This window comes from Ranitomeya imitator, chromosome 9, assembly GCF_032444005.1.
Source record: "Ranitomeya imitator isolate aRanImi1 chromosome 9, aRanImi1.pri, whole genome shotgun sequence".
NCBI classification, from domain to species: domain Eukaryota; kingdom Metazoa; phylum Chordata; class Amphibia; order Anura; family Dendrobatidae; genus Ranitomeya; species Ranitomeya imitator.
Genome location: NC_091290.1, coordinates 113,852,599 through 113,876,101, shown reverse-complemented (window position 1 = coordinate 113,876,101; position 23,503 = coordinate 113,852,599). Strand labels below are relative to the sequence as shown.

Here is a 23,503-nt window from a genome sequence, read left to right as displayed (position 1 = left end):
TAGCCTGTAAGCATGGATTAAGGCTGCATTAAAGACACTTTTTTCAGCAAACTGGTGAGTGCCGCTTCTTTTATTATCCTTTGATGAGATATGAAGATTACTGTTACTTATTGAGCAGAGCACCGTATCCAGTAGCTTTATCTGGAAAACGCAATTGGTATATATCGGTGAAATAAGCAAAGGGGCATAGAACCAGAAGGCGAGCCCTGGTGCTGTTCCAATCTTTATGCTTGTCATTTCATACATGATATTCTCAACTGAGTAATGGTCAGAAATGTTTGAGGAAGACCCAAAGAAGTCAGACTTTGGATGATGATAAACAAGAAATGTATCCGTAATCCTCACCGAACATTGCCCCGACTCGAGTGGTTTGATCGGTCAAAATTCTGAAAATAGTTACCAGCAGCATCACTGGATGACTAAAGGTTGTAGTAGAAAATGTGACTCAATGTTATAAAACTTTAACGCTGCTTAAATATATGGGATCCTTATCAAGATGCCACAGTTGATTCACAGTGACAGGCTGCGGGTCCATAAGCAAATAAATAAATAAAAGTCCTTCGTGTCAAGGTGACCCTCCGCGAGTAACCCCCAGTGTTTGTGCATGCATACTAAACAAACAGTCTCCCAGTAATTAACACCAGAGCTTAATGAAGTCCAGCTGCCTCTATGGCAAGCTGACGGGATGCCAACACTTGCTGAATGCCACAAAGGTATTTGGGCATTCTGTAGCCGAAGCTACAGATCACACACCAGGATCTATATGAAATCGATGTCAAAAAATTACTTCTAAATATTATTACATACTGCAATCATTTTCCTACAGATACTAAGAACGTCTACATGCCATGCCAAGATGATGGAGATCTTCTTGCACAAGCAAAAATTACGCAAGAAAAAAATATCACCTCTTTGTTATGATTTTGCTCATTCTAGGGGGGGAAACTAGGGAGGGGCTCCTTCGGACCCTTGACTCACTTAAGCAAAGGAAGAAGAATGCAGTTGGCTTGTAACGTATTAGAGTACATGCCAACCAAGATAAGGCCCATGCCGTTTACAGTCTTCAATTATTCAGCTGCCTCGTAAACAAAACAGTCGTGTTCATCAAGAACATATTGGAGACTTGGAAAGACAAATGTTAAATATGGGGAAGTAATCCATCCAAATCAGGCAAAAAAAGAAAGCCTACATGAGACACCTATAGTGATTGTGAAAAGAAGGTATTTCCAAAGAAGCAATGGGCGAGGGTGGTGGACGTGTGGTCAGCTGGCCACACTGGACAAACGAATGGATAATATCTATGCAGGTTGAGACAAAAGTAACTGAAAACACTATCGACCTTGATTATCGTCTATTAATGGGGAACACTTTAAAGGTTGGTCATCCGAACTGGATATGTTGGCAAAACAATCCAATGTCTATTAGGTGTTCAACCAAGATTCATGGAGGAACAGGATTGCATATGTTCTACAGGTCCGATAGTTTCTTTACCTTGGGGGAAAAGCAGACACCTTTGGTATTATGTCTTCCAAAGAGTCTCACAGGTGAGAACAGAAATTACCCCATCCCAGATAAGCGTTTCCCCTCAATACTATATCTAGAAAACCAATTCTGCATTGAGTGGTTTTCTTTCCTCTGTCTGAAATCGCATTGTTACCATGGACATGGATTATGCTAAATAGGAAACATGAACGAACAGAGCTGGGACTCCAGCAAGAGAGACCTTGGTGACCACAGAGATTATCCATCAGCGAGTCTACCAGACCTTAACAGTCTTGACAAGCTTATGGGTATCAGATCCCACAACCAGAGATGACCAGTCATGGAATCCAGTGTGGTCTTCTTATAGGTTTCTGACCTGCTGAACAGCAACTAGCACTTCAATCTCCTTTACTTTGACCAAGATGAATACATTCTTAAAAGGAGTTTACGAGCTGTTGATTACCCCACAGCTTTACTTGCCCCACTACCGCTCCTGCTTCGCCCAGGCCTTGTTGACCCAGCTACAGTGGGGATGTTAGAATTACAGCACATTACTGGGCTCAGATGTCTCATTCCTACCGCATGCCTGTTTAGACCAGGGATTGGCTGCAGTGGTCATGTGCTTCACCACTGCAGCCATGTCATCATATAACAGGTGCAGCAGCGAAGAGGTAGAACTGGCGGCAGGGGGTAAGTTTGGCAGATTTTCTTATTTTTTTTTTAGATAAACAAACCTGTAGAGTAAAAAAAAAAACCTGGAAAATCCATTAAAAGTAGTGTCAGCACAGAATAACTGTTTAAACCTAATACAGGTGCACCCTTAGTGTGACCAAACTGGTAAGTCCACCTTCCAACCTTCTTGTTTTCCCTACATCTCTCTCTCATCCTTCTTTGATTGAGAACTCTGCTTTATAGAGTCAGTGAAGGGTAGATAGATAGATATTCATTGGGAAAAAGCGCTTACCGTAAATGTTTGGCCACACCAAGGGTGCACTGAGAGCCTTTTCTTGGTTTGAAAAATCATTCTGTACTGAGACTCCATCAAGACGGACAGCAACCCCCCATATACACTTTAGGTAGCGTAAGATTCAGTTGATCACCCCAACTTTCCCATGTACCAGACTGCTCATTCTGCCGGGCACTCCTGTGTTTTTCATGAGAGAGCCACTACAACTGGTTTAGGACCCAATAAGAAGGGGGGCACTGCTAGACCTAATATTAACCAACAGGCCAGACCGCATATCAAATATAAGGGTATGTGCACACGTCCGGATTTTTAGCGTTTTTTTTGCGGAATTTCGCCATAAAAACGCTATAATTCCGCATCAAAAACGCTAAAAATATGCATCCTATCATTTAGAATGCATTCCGGAATTTTTGTGCAGATGGATGCGTTTTTTTCCGCAAAAAAAACGCAATCCGCAAAAAAAAATGAACATGCTCATTCTTTTTGCGGATTTTTTGCGGATTCCCTGATAAAAGGACATTCAGGGGAAAAAAAAAACAAAAACGCAAAAAATCCGCAAAAATTCCGCGCAAAAACCCGCGCGGAAAAAAACGCAAATTTCTGCCAGAAAACTCCGGATTTTGTCAGGAAAATAACCTGACGTGTGCACATAGCTTAAGGGTTGGGGGTCACTTGGGAAATAGCGATCACAAAATAATAAGTTTTCATGTATCCTTTAAAAAGATGTGTAATAGAGGGGTTACAAGGACACTAAACTTCAGGAGCGCAAATTTCCAACGGATGAGAGAGGATCTTGGTGCAATTAACTGGGACGATATCCTGAGACATAAAAATACACAAAGAAAATGGGAGACATTTATTAGCATCTTGGATAGGACCTGTGCACAGTATATACCGTATGGGAATAAACATACTAGAAATAGGAGGAAACCAATATGGCTAAATAGAGCTGTAAGGGGCGCAATAAGGGACAAAAAGAAAGCATTTAGAGAATTAAAGGAAGTAGGTAGTGATGAGGCATTAAATACAGAAAATTAAATAAATTCTGTAAAAAGCAAATCAAGGCAGCAAAGATTGAGACAGAGAGACTCATTGCCAGAGAGAGTAAAAATAATCCCAAAATATTCTTTAACTACATAAATAGTAAGAAACTAAAAAATGATAGTGTTGGCCCCCTTAAAAACAGTCTGGGTGAAATGGTGGATGAGGATGAGGAAAAAGCCAATATGCTAAATGACTTTTTTTCATCAGTATTTACACAAGAAAATCCCATGGCAGACAAAATGACTAGTGATAAAAATTCCCAATTAAATGTCACCTGCTTAACCCAGCAGGAAGTGCGGCGGCGTCTAAAAATCACTAAAATTGACAAATCTCCAAGCCTGGATGGGATACACCCTCGAGTACTGCAGGAATTAAGTACAGTCATTGATAGACCATTATTTTTAATCTTTAAAGACTCCATAATAACAGGGTCTGTACCACAGGACTGGCGTATAGCAAATGTGGTGCCAATATTCAAAAAGGGGACAAAAACTGAACTCGGAAATTATAGGCAAGTAAGCTTAACCTCTACTGTGGGTAAAATCCTGGAGGGCATTCTAAGGGATGCTATACTGGAGTATCTGAAGAGGAATAACCTCATGACCCAGTATCAGCACGGGTTTACTAGGGACCGTTCATGTCAGACTAATTTGATCAGTTTCTATGAAGAGGTAAGTTCCGGATTGGACCAAGGGAACCCAGTGGATGTAGTGTATATGGACTTTTCAAAAGCTTTTGATACGGTGCCACACAAAAGGTTGATACATAAAATGAGAATAATGGGGATAGGGGAAAATATGTGCAAGTGGGTTGAGAGCTGGCTCAGGGATAGGAAACAAAGGGTGGTTATTAATGGAGCACACTCGGACTGGGTAGCGGTTAGCAGTGGGGTACCACAGGGGTCAGTATTGGGCCCTCTTCTTTTTAACATTTATTAATGACCTTGTAGGGGGCATTCAGAGTAGAATTTCAATATTTGCAGATGACACTAAACTCTGCAGGGTAATCAATACAGAAGGACAATTTTATATTACAGGATGATTTATGTAAACTAGAAGCTTGGGCTGATAAATGGCAAATGAGCTTTAATGGGGATAAATGTAAGGTCATGCACTTGGGTAGAAGTAATAAGATGTATAATTATGTGCTTAATTCTAAAACTCTGGGCAAAACCGTCAATGAAAAAGACCTGGGTGTATGGGTGGATGACAAACTCATATTCAGTGGCCAGTGTCAGGCAGCTGCTACAAAGGCAAATAAAATAATGGGATGCATTAAAAGAGGCATAGATGCTCATGAGGAGAACATAATTTTACCTCTATACAAGTCACTAGTTCGACCACACTTAGAATTCTGTGCACAGTTCTGGTCTCCGGTGTATAAGAAAGACATAGCTGAACTGGAGCGGGTGCAGAGAAGAGCGACCAAGGTTATTAGAGGACTGGGGGGTCTGCAATACCAAGATAGGTTATTACACTTGGGGCTATTTAGTTTGGAAAAACAAAGACTAAGGGGTGATCTTATGTTAATGTATAAATATATGAGGGGACAGTACAAAGACCTTTCTGATGATCTTTTTAATCATAGACCTGAAACCGGGACAAGGGGGCATCCTCTGCGTTTGGAGGAAAAAAGGTAACAGACGCGGATTCTTTACTGTAAGAGCAGTGAGACTATGGAACTCTCTGCCGTATGATGTTGTAATGAGTGATTCATTACTTAAATTTAAGAGGGGACTGGATACCTTTCTGGAAAAGTATAATGTTACAGAGTATATACACTAGATTCCTTGATAGGGTGTTGATCCAGGGAACTAGTCTGATTGCCGTATGTGGAGTCGGGAAGGAATTTTTTTCCCCAATATGGAGCTTACTCTTTGCCACATGGGTTTTTTTTTGCCTTCCTCTGGATCAACATGTTAAGGCATGTTAGGTTAGGCTATGGGTTGAACTAGATGGACTTATAGTCTTCCTTCAACCTTAATAACTATGTAACTATGTAACTACCAGACATCTCTGGTGGTTTATCTCTGAGGGTGCCTTCACACTATACTTTGTCCTATGTTCAATGGACCCGTTGGGAGTAAAGTCCAAACCCTCTCGCAACATGAAATTTGGGCGTATGCGCCTACAAGGCCATTGACTATAACAGTCCCGACAAGAGTCTGTGTGTGCCCTGTTGTGCATCATTTTCGAGTGGGACGCCTACTAGAGGTGGACATTCAGACGTAGTCTACTATAGTAAGTGTATGCGCGCAAAAATAATGCACGACAGAGCACACGTTCACTCTGTTGTCACCATTATAGTCAATTGCCCCCGTCAGTGCACAAGCCTAAATTCTGATTTGTATGGGGGGGGGGCAGATGTAAACCCCAACGGGACCACTGAACGTGGTACCAAGCACAGCATGAAAGGACCCCTGGAGAGAAAAAAGATCGGAAGTCCAAAATTGGATCTTAGCCGACGTCATCTATCAAAGGACAGTTGGAAGCCCCCATACACATAAGACTGTCGGTCAAACACATCAAGGGTCCGGCTGATGTCAGTCTAATGTGTATAGGGGGCCTTAAGACCTGTTATGAGGAGACGCACAACCACATACCAAAATCCTTACACAAACTATATTTTAGGATTTATTTTCAAAAAGTAGAAATTAAATAAAATCTTAGATGCCGAAGTAATTTGTTACAATAAAGCCACTAATTTAGCGCAGGCCTTTCTGCAACCAAATGAGTTAATGTACTATCTGAATAATTGCTCTTTATTATTGGGCTTTTTTTTATATCCGCACTGGGAATTAGAAATCATTAGCAACATTTCAGCGTTATAGAAGCGTGAAATGCCTCAAATTGTTTTTTTTTCCCTTTAAGACACAAAGATGAGAATAATGTGGTAGATTGGCGAGGACATGACACATCGGCTGGAGGAGCTGGTGGCGTTGCAGAATGTGCCCACTCCGAGGAGGCCACCGATGGTAACGTTGCCGTTCCTAATCCCAACCCTCGTCCTCCAGACTCCCACTGACTGACTTGCATATTTACCAACACGAATTACTCACACATTGGACGTCTTAGAAGAAAGCTCGTAGGGAGCCGAACTACATCCCCAGCCCCCCTTTCCGCGCAGTCTTTCAGGGAAAGGCTTTGAAGCATGTTGGGCAGACAGCATGGGGCAGGTAGCAGCGCTCTGCATGAGCGATACCTGCTCTGTGCACCGCGGGTAATCAGGCTGCGGATTCCAATGACAAGCCTTCCCAAGTCAATAACCTCCATAGGCTTGTTCGGCTTTTCATGTCGTATTCCTGACAACTGGATTTTTTTTTTTTTTGCAAATAGCTTATCTCACTGCAACACTATGGGTTAATATTATAATGATACGGTGATGAGGAGAAATGGGGGAAAAAAAATGAGGCGAGTATAGGAAAACAAACCTAGCAACCCAAGTCCGGTTTACTATGTCAGCGTGTCACTAAATCTGGAGGAGGAAAGATCTGTGCGGAGACAATGTGACATCTCACTCCAATGCTTCGTGAGCGGATCACAAATTATTCAACGGCTGTAGAAGAAAATCAGCGCTGATTTATAACCTATAGAGACATAAGCTTCTGTTATGGAAACAGCAGGGGCTGCCGCAACGGCGAAGACTGCAAGAAAACAAGATTTGCAACTTTTAGGTCTCATTCTCACATGATCCAAAATCATTTTATGGCTTCAGGTGACGTAAGTGGGGGAAAAAAGTGGCAATCACATACAGCATGTGTGAATAGGGCTCTTGCCGCAGACAAAAAAAGTTCTCTAAGGCCGGTTTCACACGTCAGTGGCTCCGGTACGTGAAGTGACAGTTTCCTCACGTACCGGAGACACTGACTCACGTAGACACATTCAAATCAATGTGTCTCTGCACATGTCGGCGTGTTTTCACGGACCGTATGTCCGTGTGAAAAACACGGAGACATGTCAGTGTTCGTGGGAGCACACGGATTACACGGACCCATTAAAGTCAATGGGTCCGTGTAAAACACGTACCGCACACGGACGCTGTCCGTGTGCAGTCCGTGTGCTGTGCAGTAGACAGCACTACAGTAAGCGCTGTCCCCCCAGCGTGGTGCTGAAGCCGCCATTTATATCTTCTCTCCAGCAGCGTTCGCTAGAGAGAAGATATGAAAAATCCTTTTTTTTTTTTTTCTTGTTTAAAATAAAGATCCCTGTACCCTCCCCCCTCCCACCCCCTGTGCGCCCGCCCGCTGTTAATACTCACCCGGCTCCCTCGCAGCTTCCTCTCAGCGCCAGCTTCTCCTGTATGAGCAGTCACGTGGTGCCGCCGATTACAGTCATGAATATGCGGCTCCACCTCCCATAGGTGGAGCCGCATATTCATCACTGTAATGGGCAGCACCACGTGACCGCTCATACTGGAGAAGGTGCGGCGCTGAGAGGACGCTTCGAGGGAGCCGGGTGAGTATTTTAGTAACAGCGGGCGGGCGCACAGGGGGTGGGAGGGGACAGGGATCTTTATTTTAAACACGAAAAAAAAAAAAAAAGGATTTTCATATCTTCTCTCTAGCGAACGCTGCAGGAGAGAAGATATGGATGGCGGCTTCAGCACCAGATGCAGGGGACAGCGCTTATCTCTAGCGCTGTCTCCTGCACGCTCCGTGTGGTACCCAGTCGGCACACGGGCAGCACACGGCTGCCGCACGTGTGCCACACGGATGGCCTACGTGAGCTCACGGACACACGGACACGGATAATTCCGGTACCGATTTTTCCGGTACCGGAATTATCTGGACGTGTGAGACTGGCCTAAGAAGAAACAAAACTTCTATAATGCCATAAGGCAGCTAATTCTTAAACAAAAATCTAAAGAATATAACAGCTTAGATAGATGTTGGCCAAAAAATGGTTCTCTACCAGTGATGAGAAAACATGTATGGATGAACGGTTAGCGCCCGAGCATGCTCTGATAACACAAGTGTCTTTGGTGTGTTCAAAAAATATGTTCGAGCCCCTGAAGCAGCATGTCACATGGCTGTTCGACAGCCGCAACACATGCAGGGATTGCCTGTATGTTAGGCAATATATGGATAATAATCTCACTGGGACTTACACACACACACATTATATATTATTCTTTTATATATGAATTGTAAGAGAACAGGAGGTAAGGTCCTGAACAGCAGGTATGTGTTATTTAGATGTTATTTTTGTTCACTGGATTTTTGGTCCGGGATTTAGGAGCGACCAAAAGAGCCTGGGTGGGAAAGGTCGCTCTCATACTCCAGTCTATGTCTTACTAATATACACCTGGTCTAGCTCATGTCATAGTAGTAGTGCGCTGAGGCTGGAGAAAGACAGTGATGGTGGATTGTCTGTACTGCAGCCTGAGAGGCTCCTGGAATACCAAGTTGGTGAGAACATTTAATTTACTTTGGGTTACCCAGGGAGAGGGACTGGTTGGCTATTTATTTGCGCTGAAAAAAAGGATTGTTTTGTTATTTAGTTGTGCTAAAGAAAGGGTCTGTGTCATTTTTGGAGCTGTAAAGTTTTTGAAGCACAATAAACTGTATTCTGATTTTAGAATGTATATTATGTATACATATACACACATTGTATACAGTTGTACTGAGAATATTGATGTTGTATACAAACAGCAGATCGGCCCATGTTCAGTGAAAGTGTGGTTCAAACTGGATCTTAAAAGTGATGTCATTGATGACGTTCCATCTAAGCCAGCACAAGACTTGATGGGCAATTCCAACGGAACGCATCGGAGACCGGGACGTTGCGTAACTAGGAGCCATATTGATAAAAGGGAAAAGGCTTATTTAGTAGTGATGAGTGAACGTGCCGGGATAAGGTGTTAGGGCATGCGCGGGTGGTATCCGAGTGTCTTCGGAATGCTCGGATAATATATTCGAGTTGTCGCGGCTGCATGTCTCGCGCTATTAGACAGCCGCGGCACATACGGGGGGATCGCCTGTTTGTTAGGTAATCCTTGCATGTGTTGCGGCTATCAAACAGCCATGAGACATGCAGCCACGGGGACTTGAACCTATTATTTGAGCATGGTGAAGACACTGGGATAACACCTTATTCCAGCACATTTGCTCATCAGATACCAGTGAAAAATTATTTTTTTTTGTATTGTTACGACCCAAAGTGATAATTTTTTAATACAGTAAAATACATGTCAGCTAATGCGAGATGACTTAAGGAAAAATGATAAATTTCAGATTTCATGCAATGTAGGATACCAGGTATATCCAGGCATATCGTCATACCTATAGAATATAGAGCAGTCATAGCAATCTGCCACATACACAGGAGGATTTAGCAAGAAAACACGTTGCACCGTGAGCATGGTTTAGGATTTATATCATGCGAATCTAACACATTTGGTAAATAGATTGCAAAACAATGCCTGGCATAATTGATACCCTTAAATGAAAGGATGTAAGGAGAAATGTGGGAAACTCTGCACAGAAGAAAGCGGCAATATTTCATTCCTAATCAACAGCAGAAAATAAACAGTTTGGTAAACAGTTATTACATTAGAAGGGAGAAAAAAACATCTGTGAGGGCTGCTTTCCTTGTAATTATTCTTGCTATTTTACATTAATTCGCACCGCGAGTTACTTTGGCTGTAAGGTTTCATTTGTTCCCAAGATTCCAGAACGCAGCTACCACAGAAATCTTAAAGAAAGAAAGGTGCCAAATCTTTTAAATAAGAACGGTGGGTGAGGGGGCTGAGCCAGAAGTGATAGAAATTATTCATAGCGCAGCAAGTCTCTAGTAAAACTGGCAGGAGGGCAATAATCTGGCTGAAATTAACATAAAATATACGACTGAAAATTGCCCAAGAAATACAATTGCAGTGTTCCTACGTGCTCATATATATGCGCGGGGTAATAAAAGGTTCAGGACTTAAGTGCAACTGCAATATTGGTCACACCAAATTTTGTGGGTAAAAGGCCTATTGCTGAAATCCATCACCCTTCATCCAGAAAGTTGAGAAAAACAATATTCAAGCCACCCTGGTACACCTTCAAGTCTTGTCCTCTGTGGCAGCCGAAAAATATTCAAGCCACCTTTGTACACCTTCAAGTCTTGTCCTCTGTGGCAGCCGGACTAGGATAGTCTTCACTTCTGCACCCAAAATCATCTTCCCGTCAAAAGTCATGAGGCTGTGGCAACCCTCCCACATCCATTGACAGCATGGTGACACCACAGCACCAGTTCATGGCATAACGACTCTCCAGAACCACTTGATGGCATGACGACCATCCCGCACCAGCTGATGGCATGACGACCATCCCGCACCAGTTGATGACATAATGACCCTCCCGCACCAGTGGACTGAGTGGCAACCATCCCGCACAAGTTGATGGAATGGCGACCATCCCACACCAGTGGACTGTGTGGCGACCATCCCGCACCAGTTGATGGCATGGCGACCATCCCGCACCAGTTGATGACATAATGACCCTCCCGCACCAGTGGACTGTGTGGCGACCATCCCGCACCAGTTGATGGCATGGCGACCATCCCGCACCAGTTGATGGCATGGCGACTCTCCCGCACCAACTGATGGCATGGCGACCATCCCGCACCACTAGATGGCATAATGACCCTCCTGCACCAGTGGACTGTGTGACGACCATGCGCTCTGCAATCTTTCCCTTCTTGCTTCTTCTGACCTTCGGTAGGTCTATCAGCACGGCATTCAGCATAATAGCACATGCGCTGTGTATCTCTTCTCCTGCATACCTCCCACCTCTCTCTCAACATCGACTTCTTTCGGCTATGTTCGGTGTGTCTAACACGGCGCAGGCGCACTTCTGACCTGTCCTTTCGGCTTTTTCTGGGATCACTCGGCTTCACTACACACACGTGGTCTGCAGGATGTGACATCACCACCCTATAAAAGTTCCTTCTACACCGGGATATATTACCTTTCTGGGACTTGCCATTCAAGATGCTGTTCACGGTTACAGAATGAACCCTTGAAAAAGACCATTTGTGGTCGAAACGTTGGGGAAAAGGTTTTCTGTTACATCTCTTTTCATGGCTGTGAATTCCCAGAATAAAGCTTAATCATTGATTCAAGATATAAACATTTTCTTTTTTGGTGTGCTTGAGGTTGCTCTACTATATACTTCCACACCAGTTGACGGCGTGGAGCAACACTGCATGAATGACTGGGCAACTTCATGACATCGCAGAGGGCTATGTTGCACCCAGGATGCCAGCCAAAGAAGTGAAGACTACCCTGATCCATCTGCCACAGGGAACTGGACTGGTCAAGGACACCCTAAATCTTTTTTGCTCAACACTAGATGTGTTACAGTACCAGGCCCATAAAATGATCTGCGGGTGGTGGAGCACATCAACTTCTGTTGCGTATTTCACTGCCGATTTTATCAACTTCCATATTATTATTATTATTATTTATTTATATAGCACCATTGATTCCATGGTGCTGTACATGAGAATGGGTTGCATACAAGTTACAGATATCACTTAAGGTAAGCAAACTAACAATGACAGACTAATACAGAGGGGTGAGGACCCTGCCCTTGCGGGCTTACATTCTGCAGTATTATGGGGAAGGAGACAATAGGTTGAGGGTTGCAGGAGCCCCGGTGTTGGTGAGGCAGTATCTCTGGTAGTGATGAGGAGGCAGCGGGGTCAGTGCAGGCTGTAGGTTTTCCTGAAGAGATGGGTTTTTAGGTTTCGTTTGAAGGATCCGAATGTGGTTGATAGTCAGACTTTTGGGGCAGAGAATTCCAGAGGATGAGGGATATTCTGGAGAAGTCTTGGAGGCGGTTGGATGAGGAGCGAATAAGTGTGGAGGAGAGAAGGATGTCTTGGGAAGACCGGAGATTACGTGAGGGAAGATATTGGGAGATTAGTTCAGAGATATATGGAGGAGACAGGTTATGAATGGCTTTGTAGGTCAGTATTAGTAATTTGAACTAGATACACTGAGGGAATGGGAGCCAGTGAAGAGATTTAGTAGATTGACGGTTGAGGAAAGGACGGATTCTGGAGATATTTTTGAGCTGGACAGAGCTTGGATGTGCGGTTTGAAGGACAGGGCAGAGTCAAAGGTTACTCCGAGGGAGCGGACTTCCGGTACGGGGGAAAGCATGATGTCGTTGATTGCGATAGATAGGTCAGGTAAGGAAGATCTATGGGATGGAGGAAAGATGATGAGTTCAGATTTGCCCACATTGAGTTTGAGGAAGCGAGAAGAGAAGAAGGAGGATATGGCTGATAGACACTCTGGGATTCTGGACAGGAGAGCGGTGATGTCTGGGCCAGAGAGGTAGATCTGAGTGTCATCAGCATAGAGGTGGTACTGGAGTCCATGGGGGACTTTATGAGTTGTCCCAGGCCAAGTGTATAGATTGAGAAGAGTAGGGGTCCTAGAACAGAGCCTTGGGGGACTCCAACAGAGAGAAGGTGGGATGAGGAGGTAGTGTAGGAGTGGGAGACGCTGAATGTGCGGTTGGAAAGGTACGAGGAGATCCAGGATAGGGCGAGGTCTTTGATGCCAAAGGAAGAGAGGATCTGTAGTAGGAGGTAGTGGTCAACTGTGTCAAAAGCAGAGGACAGGTCTAGAAGGAGTACAGATTATTGTCCGTTAGCTTTGGCGGTAAGTAGGTCGTTGGTGATTTTGGTCATGGCTGTCTCAGTTGAGTGATGGGGGCGGAAACCAGATTGTAGATTGTCAGAGAGCAAGTTAGATGAGAGCTGCTCCAGGAGTTTGGAAGCGAATGGGAGCAGCGATATTGGGGGATAGATGGACATAGCAGTTGGATCGAGGGTTGGCATTTTATGGATAGGCGTGATTGTGGCATGTTTGAAAGCAGAAGGGAAGGTGCCAGAAGTTATTGATAGGTTGAAGAGGTGGGTTAGGGATGGGATAAGTGTGGTGGTGAGGTTGGGGAGGAGGTGGGATGGGGTCGAGCGCACAGGTGGTGGGTGCAATTTGGAGAGGAGACAATTAAGCCCCCCTTCAGTGATGTTGGATAGGGAGGTTATGGGGTTTGGGCATAGGTCAGGTATATAAAGGGGTTGTGGTGGTTGAGCAATGCAGACTTTCCTTGTCTCGTCGATCTTATTTTTAAAGTGTGTGGGAAAGTCCTCAGCAGAGATGGGGGAGGTTGGAGGAGGCAGTGGGGGGCAGAGGAGAGAGTTAAAGGTTTTGAATAACTGTTTGGAGTTGTAGGATAGGGAAGATATGAGGGTTGTGAAGTAGGCCTGTTTAGCAGCGGTGAGAGCAGATTTAAAAGCGAGTGTTGCCTGTTTGAATGCAGTGAAGTCATCTTACGAGTATGTTTTCTTCCAACGCCGCTCTGCAACCCTGGACACTTGACAGAGCTTTTTAGTGATGTTATTGTGCCAAGGTTGTCTATTGATACGTCGCACTCTGCCATGGACGAGAGGGGCAACCGTGTCAATAGCTGATGCGATAGTGGCATTGTAGAAAGCAGCGGCACTGTCTGTGTCATAGAGTGAGGATATGGATGCCAGTGGTAGGATAGAGTCAGAGAGTGTGTGGGTGTCTAGGTGTGCAAGATTAATGCGGGGTGCGCATGTTGCTGGACATGGGTGACCGGTGAGGAGGACAGGGATGAGAAGGTGAGCAGATTGTGGTCAGATAGAGGGAGAAGGGCGGTGGTGAAGTTAGATAGAGAGCAGAGACGGGTGAAGACTAGGTCTAGTGTATGTCCATCTGTGTAGGTGGCTGTGGAGGACCACTGAGTAAGTCCAAAAGATGAAGTAAGGGACATAAGTTTGGAGGCTGTTGACTGAAGGGTATCAGTGGGGATGTTGAAGTCACCCATGATGATGGTGGGAATGTCAGCAGATAGAAAGTGAAGAAGCCAAGTGGAGAACTGGTCAATAAAGGCAGTGGCCGGGCCCGGAGGTTGGTATATGACAGCTACTCGGAGGTTGGAGGGAGAGTAGATGCGAACAGAGTGGACTTCAAAAGAGGAGAGGATAAGGGAGGGAAGAGGTGGGAGTGTGTTAAAGGTGCAGTTTGAAGAAAGGAGAATACCCACTCCTCCACCATGTCTGTTGCCGGGGCGGGGGGTGTGGGTGAAGTGGAGACCTCCGTAACACAGCGCAGCAGGGGAGGTGGTGTCAGAGGGAGTTAGCCATGTTTCTGTGAGGCCAAGGAATGCAAGATTGCGAGAGAGAAAAAGGTTGTGAATCACATGAAGCGTATTGCAGATTGAGTGGGAATTCCAGAGGTTGAAATCTGCAAACAGACTACTGTTGAAAAATCAGCAGAGTGTAGACCCTGGCCTTATAGGATCTCTATTTTCTGGTCAGAGAGAGGTCCCAAGTTGTACAGATTAGAAAAAAAATGGCCGCTTGCAAAAAAGAGCACCAGAACTCTCCACCGGCTGTGTGCCGATTTGTAGCTTAGAGCCATCAAAAAGACAAAATGTAGAGAGGAGTTGCAGTTTCTGAAAAATTGACATGTTAAGCAAGATATATACACATAGCTGTCTCTCCATCATCTACAGCCACCTATGACATACTTTCCTGAGACCTGTAAGCCTATTCTCCCAAGATCTGGATAACATAGCTGCACTAGAATGCAGAAGAAAATTCCATCATCAGAAGCATTTGTCAGGTTCACATAAATATGATCACAAGAGTTGCCAAAATGTTGGGTAATTTTTAGATCCTTTTCTGGTTATTTTTGGACAGATAATTGCCAGCATCGAATAGGTCAAGCTGGTAGCCAAACACATACAACTCCTGTGCCAATGAGAAAAAATAGGATCGGACATGGATCTTATATGTTGGCCACGGTGCTCCAAAGTTACAAGTATTAGAAAGTAATTTTAATGTATTTTTCTCACGTCCTCTATCAAAGGTCTTCACCAATAACCATGATAATAAATACGTTTTACATGGAGAATGCAAATGGCCTTGTAAATATTTTATAAAATTGTTATATGCCTCCCATAAGCGGTAAGTCTTAATTGAGTAAAGGCCTTTTTTTTTTTATGCAGTCGGTATATGGAAATGGAAAATGCAAATGCAGTGTTTTCTTCTCCCGCAAAGACCCTTGAGGTGGCAGCCCTTTTCACAAATGGTCTCAACTTTATTATCAATATAATTTGGCTTCCCTTTTTTTAAGGTCCCAAAAGCCCTTGTTGCTATCTGCCGGCTGCTCCGAGAAGAGCAAGTGCAGAATTGCCTCGCCACGTTCTGCAGGGGAACGAACCCTGGGCGCTGCCAGCTTGGCGCTGGAAGAGACTCAATATCACCACTTAAACAGGCACCGAGATGAGAGACCCCTGCACTACCGCCGAGTCATTACAGATATCTTCTGCCGGATAGGACAAGGAGAAGTCACAGCAAAATTCAACTTCTACCCAATACGAGTAATTTAGATTAGGATACCTTAACTATTTCGCTACCATTGCATCCGAATGAATAAGCCTACATTTCATCATATTAGTGCATTTTGTGCTTTTATCAGATATTTTTAATTTTTTTAATCAGAAATATTAGAATTGGTTATATATACACACACACACATATATATAAGAATGCAGGTCCTTGAAATGTCAATCCGTAGACACCTTTATATCTTTTAACTGTTGCTGCACTCCCAAGTAATTAACATTTTAATTTATATACAAATGAGACAGCAAGTGCTGTGGGTGTGACAAAGTACTTCCGGAGCCTCTGCCTTCTTTGGTTGCTTCCACACCAAGCACCAGCCTCTTTAGCTTGATTGATACCTTACTGTCTGTGTAACGTCTGGCAGTGAAATCGGACACGGAGCTATCAAGCTAAAGAGCCTAGTGCTGGCAGGGAAACAACCTCAGGAGGTAGAGACTCGTGAAGTGCTCCGTCACATCCAGAGATCTTAAAGCCTCATTTGTATACAAATTAAAATGCTGATTTCTCAAGACTGCAGCAACAGATAAAAGATATAAAAGGTTTCAATGGATTTATCTTTCAAAGACCTTCATGCGCATATATGTGGTATGTGGGGGTGATTTTACTAACAAATTCCCTTTAGTGTTAAATATTTTAATATGCAGGGGAGTCATGACTTCCAGGAAGCAGAAATCAGTTTATTTCAGGGCGTTATATAAAAAAATATATGCCCCACATATGTCAAAAGTTTTGATCAGTTACAATCTGGGTTTTGAGACTTCCAGCAGTTAGTGAAATAAGGGGGCATAAGCTCAATAAGGAATGGCTGAAGAAGGGATCAACACAAGGTTTAAGAGCCCATCTTCTGCTAACGGTCTCTCCGAGGAGAGGGGATGTGATGCTGCGGCGCACACTATTATATAAGTATACTGGTTCTCCAACCTGGACTGATTAATGCAGCTTTCTCACAGGCCGCTGGTACAGGAGCATGTGACCAGACCTGTTATGGCTGGCAATCAGGCAACACAGCGTGCAGTAATCAGCGCACATACAGAGATCTGGCAATAACCAAAAACAATAGGACGAGCTCTGAGACGTGGAATCTCTGTAGACTGCAGTACCTGATCTATCCTCACACAACTATAAGCAGCAGTGGATTGCGCCTATCACTACCTATGCAACTCGGCACTGCCTGAGGAGCTGACTAGCCTGAAGATAGAAATACAAGCCTGACTTACCTCAGAGAAATACCCCAAAGGAATAGGCAGCCCCCCACATATAATGACTGTTAGCAAGATGAAAAGACAAACGTAGGAATGAAATAGATTCAGCAAAGTGAGGCCCGATATTCTAGACAGAGCGAGGATAGCAAAGAGAACTATGCAGTCTACCAAAAACCCTAAAACGAAAACCACGCAAAGGGGCAAAAAGACCCACCGTGCCGAACTAACAGCACGGCGGTGCACCCCTTTGCTTCTCAGAGCTTCCAGCAAAAGTTAATAGCAAGTTGGACAGAAAAAACAGAAAACAAACTAGAAGCACTTATCTAGCAGAGCAGCAGGCCCAAGGAAAGATGCAGTAGCTCAGATCCAACACTGGAACATTGACAAGGAGCAAGGAAGACAGACTCAGGTGGAGCTAAATAGCAAGGCAGCCAACGAGCTCACCAAAACACCTGAGGGAGGAAGCCCAGAGACTGCAATACCACTTGTGACCACAGAAGTGAACTCAGCCACAGAATTCACAACAGTACCCCCCCCTTGAGGAGGGGTCACCGAACCCTCACCAGAACCCCCAGGCCGACCAGGATGAGCCACATGAAAGGCACGAACAAGATCTGGGGCATGGACATCAGAGGCAAAAACCCACGAATTATCTTCCTGAGCATAACCCTTCCATTTGACCAGATACTGGAGTTTCCGTCTAGAGACACGAGAATCCAAAATCTTCTCCACAATATACTCCAATTCCCCCTCCACCAAAACAGGGGCAGGAGGCTCCACAGATGGAACCATAGGTGCCACGTATCTCCTCAACAACGACCTATGGAATACATTATGTATGGAAAAGGAGTCTGGGAGGGTCAGACGAAAAGACACCGGATTGAGAATCTCAGAAATCCTATACGGACCAATAAAACGAGGTTTAAATTTAGGAGAGGAAACCTTCATAGGAATATGACGAGAAGATAACCAAACCAGATCCCCAACACGAAGTCGGGGTCCCACACGGCGTCTGCGATTAGCGAAAAGCTGAGCCTTCTCCTGGGACAAGGTCAAATTGTCCACTACCTGAGTCCAGATCTGCTGCAACCTGTCCACCACAGAATCCACACCAGGACAGTCCGAAGACTCAACCTGTCCTGAAGAGAAACGAGGATGGAACCCAGAATTGCAGAAAAATGGAGAGACCAAGGTAGCCGAGCTGGCCCGATTATTAAGGGCGAACTCAGCCAACGGCAAAAATGACACCCAATCATCCTGGTCAGCGGAAACAAAACATCTCAGATATGTTTCCAAGGTCTGATTGGTTCGTTCGGTCTGGCCATTAGTCTGAGGATGGAAGGCCGAGGAGAAAGATAGGTCAATGCCCATCCTACCACAAAAGGCTCGCCAGAACCTCGAGACAAACTGGGAACCTCTGTCAGAAACAATATTCTCAGGAATGCCATGTAAACGAACCACATGCTGGAAGAACAAAGGCACCAAATCAGAGGAGGAAGGCAATTTAACCAAGGGCACCAGATGGACCATTTTAGAAAAGCGATCACAGACCACCCAAATGACCGACATTTTTTGAGAAACGGGAAGGTCAGAAATGAAATCCATCGAAATATGTGTCCAAGGCCTCTTCGGGACCGGCAAGGGCAAAAGCAACCCACTGGCACGTGAACAGCAGGGCTTAGCCCTAGCACAAATTCCACAGGACTGCACAAAAGCACGCACATGCCGTGACAGAGATGGCCACCAGAAGGATCTAGCAACCAACTCCCTGGTACCAAAGATTCCTGGATGACCGGCCAGCACCGAACAATGAAGTTCAGAGATAACTTTACTAGTCCACCTATCAGGGACGAACAGTTTCTCGGCAGGACAACGATCAGGTTTATTAGCCTGAAATTTCTGCAACACTCTCCGCAAATCAGGGGAGATGGCAGACACAATGACTCCTTCCTTGAGGATACTCGCCGGCTCAGATAACCCCGGAGAGTCGGGCACAAAACTCCTAGACAGAGCATCCGCCTTCACATTTTTAGAGCCCGGAAGGTATGAAATCACAAAATCAAAACGAGCAAAAAATAACGACCAACGGGCCTGTCTAGGATTCAAGCGCTTGGCAGACTCAAGATAAGTAAGGTTCTTATGATCAGTCAAAACCACCACGCGATGCTTAGCACCCTCAAGCCAATGACGCCACTCCTCGAATGCCCACTTCATGGCCAGCAACTCTCGGTTGCCCACATCATAATTACGCTCAGCAGCAGAAAATTTCCTGGAAAAGAAAGCACATGGTTTGAACACTGAGCAACCAGAACCTCTCTGTGACAAAACCGCCCCTGCACCAATCTCAGAAGCATCAACCTCGACCTGGAACGGAAGAGAAACATCAGGTTGACACAACACAGGGGCACAGCAAAAACGACGCTTCAACTCCTGAAAAGCTTCCACGGCAGCAGAAGACCAATTAACCAAATCAGCACCCTTCTTGGTCAAATCGGTCAATGGTCTAGCAATGCTAGAAAAATTACAGATGAAGCGACGATAAAAATTAGCAAAGCCCAGGAATTTCTGCAGACTTTTTAGAGATGTCGGCTGAGTCCAATCCTGGATGGCCTGAACCTTAACCGGATCCATCTCGATAGTAGAAGGGGAAAAGATGAACCCCAAAAATGAAACTTTCTGCACACCGAAGAGACACTTTGATCCCTTCACGAACAAGGAATTAGCACGCAGTACCTGGAAAACCATTCTGACTTGCTTCACATGAGACTCCCAATCATCTGAGAAGATCAAAATGTCATCCAAGTAAACAATCAAGAATTTATCCAGATACTCACGGAAAATGTCATGCATAAAAGACTGAAAAACAGATGGAGCATTGGCAAGTCCGAACGGCATCACCAGATACTCAAAATGACCCTCGGGCGTATTAAATGCCGTTTTCCATTCATCTCCCTGCCTGATTCTCACCAGATTATACGCACCACGAAGATCAATCTTAGTAAACCAACTAGCCCCCTTAATCCGAGCAAACAAGTCAGAAATCAATGGCAAGGGATACTGAAACTTAACAGTGATCTTATTAAGAAGGCGGTAATCAATACACGGTCTTAGCGAACCATCCTTCTTGGCTACAAAAAAGAACCCTGCTCCCAATGGTGACGACGATGGGCGAATATGTCCCTTCTCCAGGGACTCCTTCACATAACTGCGCATAGCGGTGTGTTCAGGTACGGACAAATTAAATAAACGACCCTTAGGGAATTTACTACCAGGAATCAAATCGATAGCACAATCACAATTCCTATGCGGAGGTAGGGCATCAGACTTGGACTCTTCAAATACATCCTGAAAGTCCGACAAGAACTCTGGGATGTCAGAAGGAATGGATGACGAAATAGACAAAAATGGAACATCACCATGTACTCCCTGACAACCCCAGCTGGTTACCGACATAGAGTTCCAATCCAATACTGGATTATGGGTTTGTAGCCATGGCAACCCCAACACGACCACATCATGCAAATTATGCAATACCAGAAAGCGAATAACTTCCTGATGTGCAGGAGCCATGCACATGGTCAGCTGGGCCCAGTACTGAGGCTTATTCTTGGCCAAAGGTGTAGCATCAATTCCTCTCAACGGAATAGGACACCGCAAAGGCTCCAAGAAAAATCCACAACGTTTAGCATAATCCAAATCCATCAGATTCAGGGCAGCGCCTGAATCCACAAACGCCATGACAGAATACGATGACAAAGAGCACATTAAGGTAATGGACAAAAGGAATTTGGACTGTACAGTACCAATAACGGCAGAGCTATCGAACCGCCTAGTGCGTTTAGGACAATTAGAAATAGCATGAGTAGAATCACCACAATAGAAACACAGTCTGTTCAGACGTCTGTGTTCTTGCCGTTCTACTTTAGTCATAGTCCTGTCGCACTGCATAGGCTCAGGTTTACTCTCAGACAATACCGCCAGATGGTGCACAGATTTACGCTCGCGCAAGCGACGACCGATCTGAATGGCCAAGGACATAGACTCATTCAAACCAGCAGGCATAGGAAATCCCACCATTACATCCTTAAGAGCTTCAGAGAGACCCTTTCTGAACAAAGCCGCTAGTGCAGATTCATTCCACAGAGTGAGTACTGACCACTTCCTAAATTTCTGACAATATACTTCTACATCATCCTGACCCTGGCATAAAGCCAGCAGATTTTTCTCAGCCTGATCCACTGAATTAGGCTCATCGTAAAGCAATCCCAGCGCCTGGAAAAATGCATCAACATTACTCAATGCAGAATCTCCTGGTGCAAGAGAAAACGCCCAGTCCTGTGGGTCGCCGCGCAAAAAAGAAATAATAATCAAAACCTGTTGAATAGGATTACCAGAAGAATGAGGTTTCAAGGCCAAAAATAGCTTACAATTATTTCTGAAGCTCAGGAACTTAGTTCTGTCACCAAAAAACAAATCAGGAATCGGAATTCTTGGTTCTAGCATCGATTTCTGATCAATAGTATCTTGAATCTTTTGTACATTTACAACGAGATTATCCATTGAGGAGCACAGAGCCTGAATATCCATGTCCACAGCTGTGTCCTGAAGCACTCTAATGTCTAGGGGAAAAAAAAGACCGAAGACAGAGCTAAGAAAAAAAAATGATGTCAGGATTTCTTTTTTCCCTCTATTGGGAATCATTGGTAGGGCTCCTTGTACTGTTATGGCTGGCAATCAGGCAACACAGCGTGCAGTAATCAGCGCACATACAGAGATCTGGCAATAACCAAAAACAATAGGACGAGCTCTGAGACGTGGAATCTCTGTAGACTGCAGTACCTGATCTATCCTCACACAACTATAAGCAGCAGTGGATTGCGCCTATCACTACCTATGCAACTCGGCACTGCCTGAGGAGCTGACTAGCCTGAAGATAGAAATACAAGCCTGACTTACCTCAGAGAAATACCCCAAAGGAATAGGCAGCCCCCCACATATAATGACTGTTAGCAAGATGAAAAGACAAACGTAGGAATGAAATAGATTCAGCAAAGTGAGGCCCGATATTCTAGACAGAGCGAGGATAGCAAAGAGAACTATGCAGTCTACCAAAAACCCTAAAACGAAAACCACGCAAAGGGGCAAAAAGACCCACCGTGCCGAACTAACAGCACGGCGGTGCACCCCTCTGCTTCTCAGAGCTTCCAGCAAAAGTTAATAGCAAGCTGGACAGAAAAAACAGAAAACAAACTAGAAGCACTTATCTAGCAGAGCAGCAGGCCCAAGGAAAGATGCAGTAGCTCAGATCCAACACTGGAACATTGACAAGGAGCAAGGAAGACAGACTCAGGTGGAGCTAAATAGCAAGGCAGCCAACGAGCTCACCAAAACACCTGAGGGAGGAAGCCCAGAGACTGCAATACCACTTGTGACCACAGAAGTGAACTCAGCCACAGAATTCACAACACAGACCTGTCCATCAGTCTCCTCCAATGGAAAAACAGCTGTCTCATGTGCAGGGTTTCCCAACTGGACGAGTCTGATGGACAGGACTGGTCACATGCTCCTGCGCCAGCAGCCATATTGTGGACAGAAGAGCTGCACAAGAAGAGAAACCTACATATGCAAAATGTCCCTTCAGAAACTAAGAGGACTAGAACTCTAGCGCCACCTACCACAAGCAGCAAACCGAAAAGTCAATGTCGACTCTTTAACGAGCCTTGCAATAGGACTTGAGATAAAAGCCAAACCAGTCGTTTAATTTGCAGATACAGTGTTTCTGGGTGTTGCCCCTCATCTGTGCAAAGTATGAGATCTGATTTAGCTAGGTGAGATGATCTGGACTGGAATCTAAGGGGTAACGTTTCTCCTTGTGGAGAGTGACAAGCTAAACCTGTCTTGAGTGAGGAGACTTATAAGCCATGCATGCTGCTGTGGGAAATTAAATATGCAAATTGCCTCTTTAAAAGGACTATTGGAAGCAGCGATCCTAAGCTTGGTATTCTCCAACTCTCCAGAAGGAGAAACGTTACCCCTAAGACCTCAGTCAAGAGCCTCTCACCTAGCCAAATCAGTTCTCCTACCTTGCACTGATGAGCGGCAACATCCAAAACACCGTGTCTGCAAAATCAGGTTCTGGCTTGGCTTTTATCAAAAATAATATTGAAAGGCTCGTTAACAGAGTTAATATTAGCTTTTAGGATTGCTACTTCTAATAGGTGGTGCTCGAGCTCTAATCCCCTTGCTCTCTGAAGAGGCAATTAGCATATTTCATTTCCCAGAGGAGCACTGCATGGCTTATAAGTCTCCTCACTCTCGACATGCCAGGCTTGGCTTGTCACTCTCCAAAATAAAAAATGTTACCCCTTGGA

At 44.7% G+C, this 23,503-nt stretch overlaps 1 protein-coding gene across 1 annotated transcript in view; it reads right to left on the bottom strand.

The window, feature by feature from the left end:
• ZNF423 (zinc finger protein 423) overlaps positions 1–23,503 on the bottom strand; it is a 280,738-nt gene that overhangs the window by 125,118 nt on the left and 132,117 nt on the right. The window lies entirely within an intron of this gene.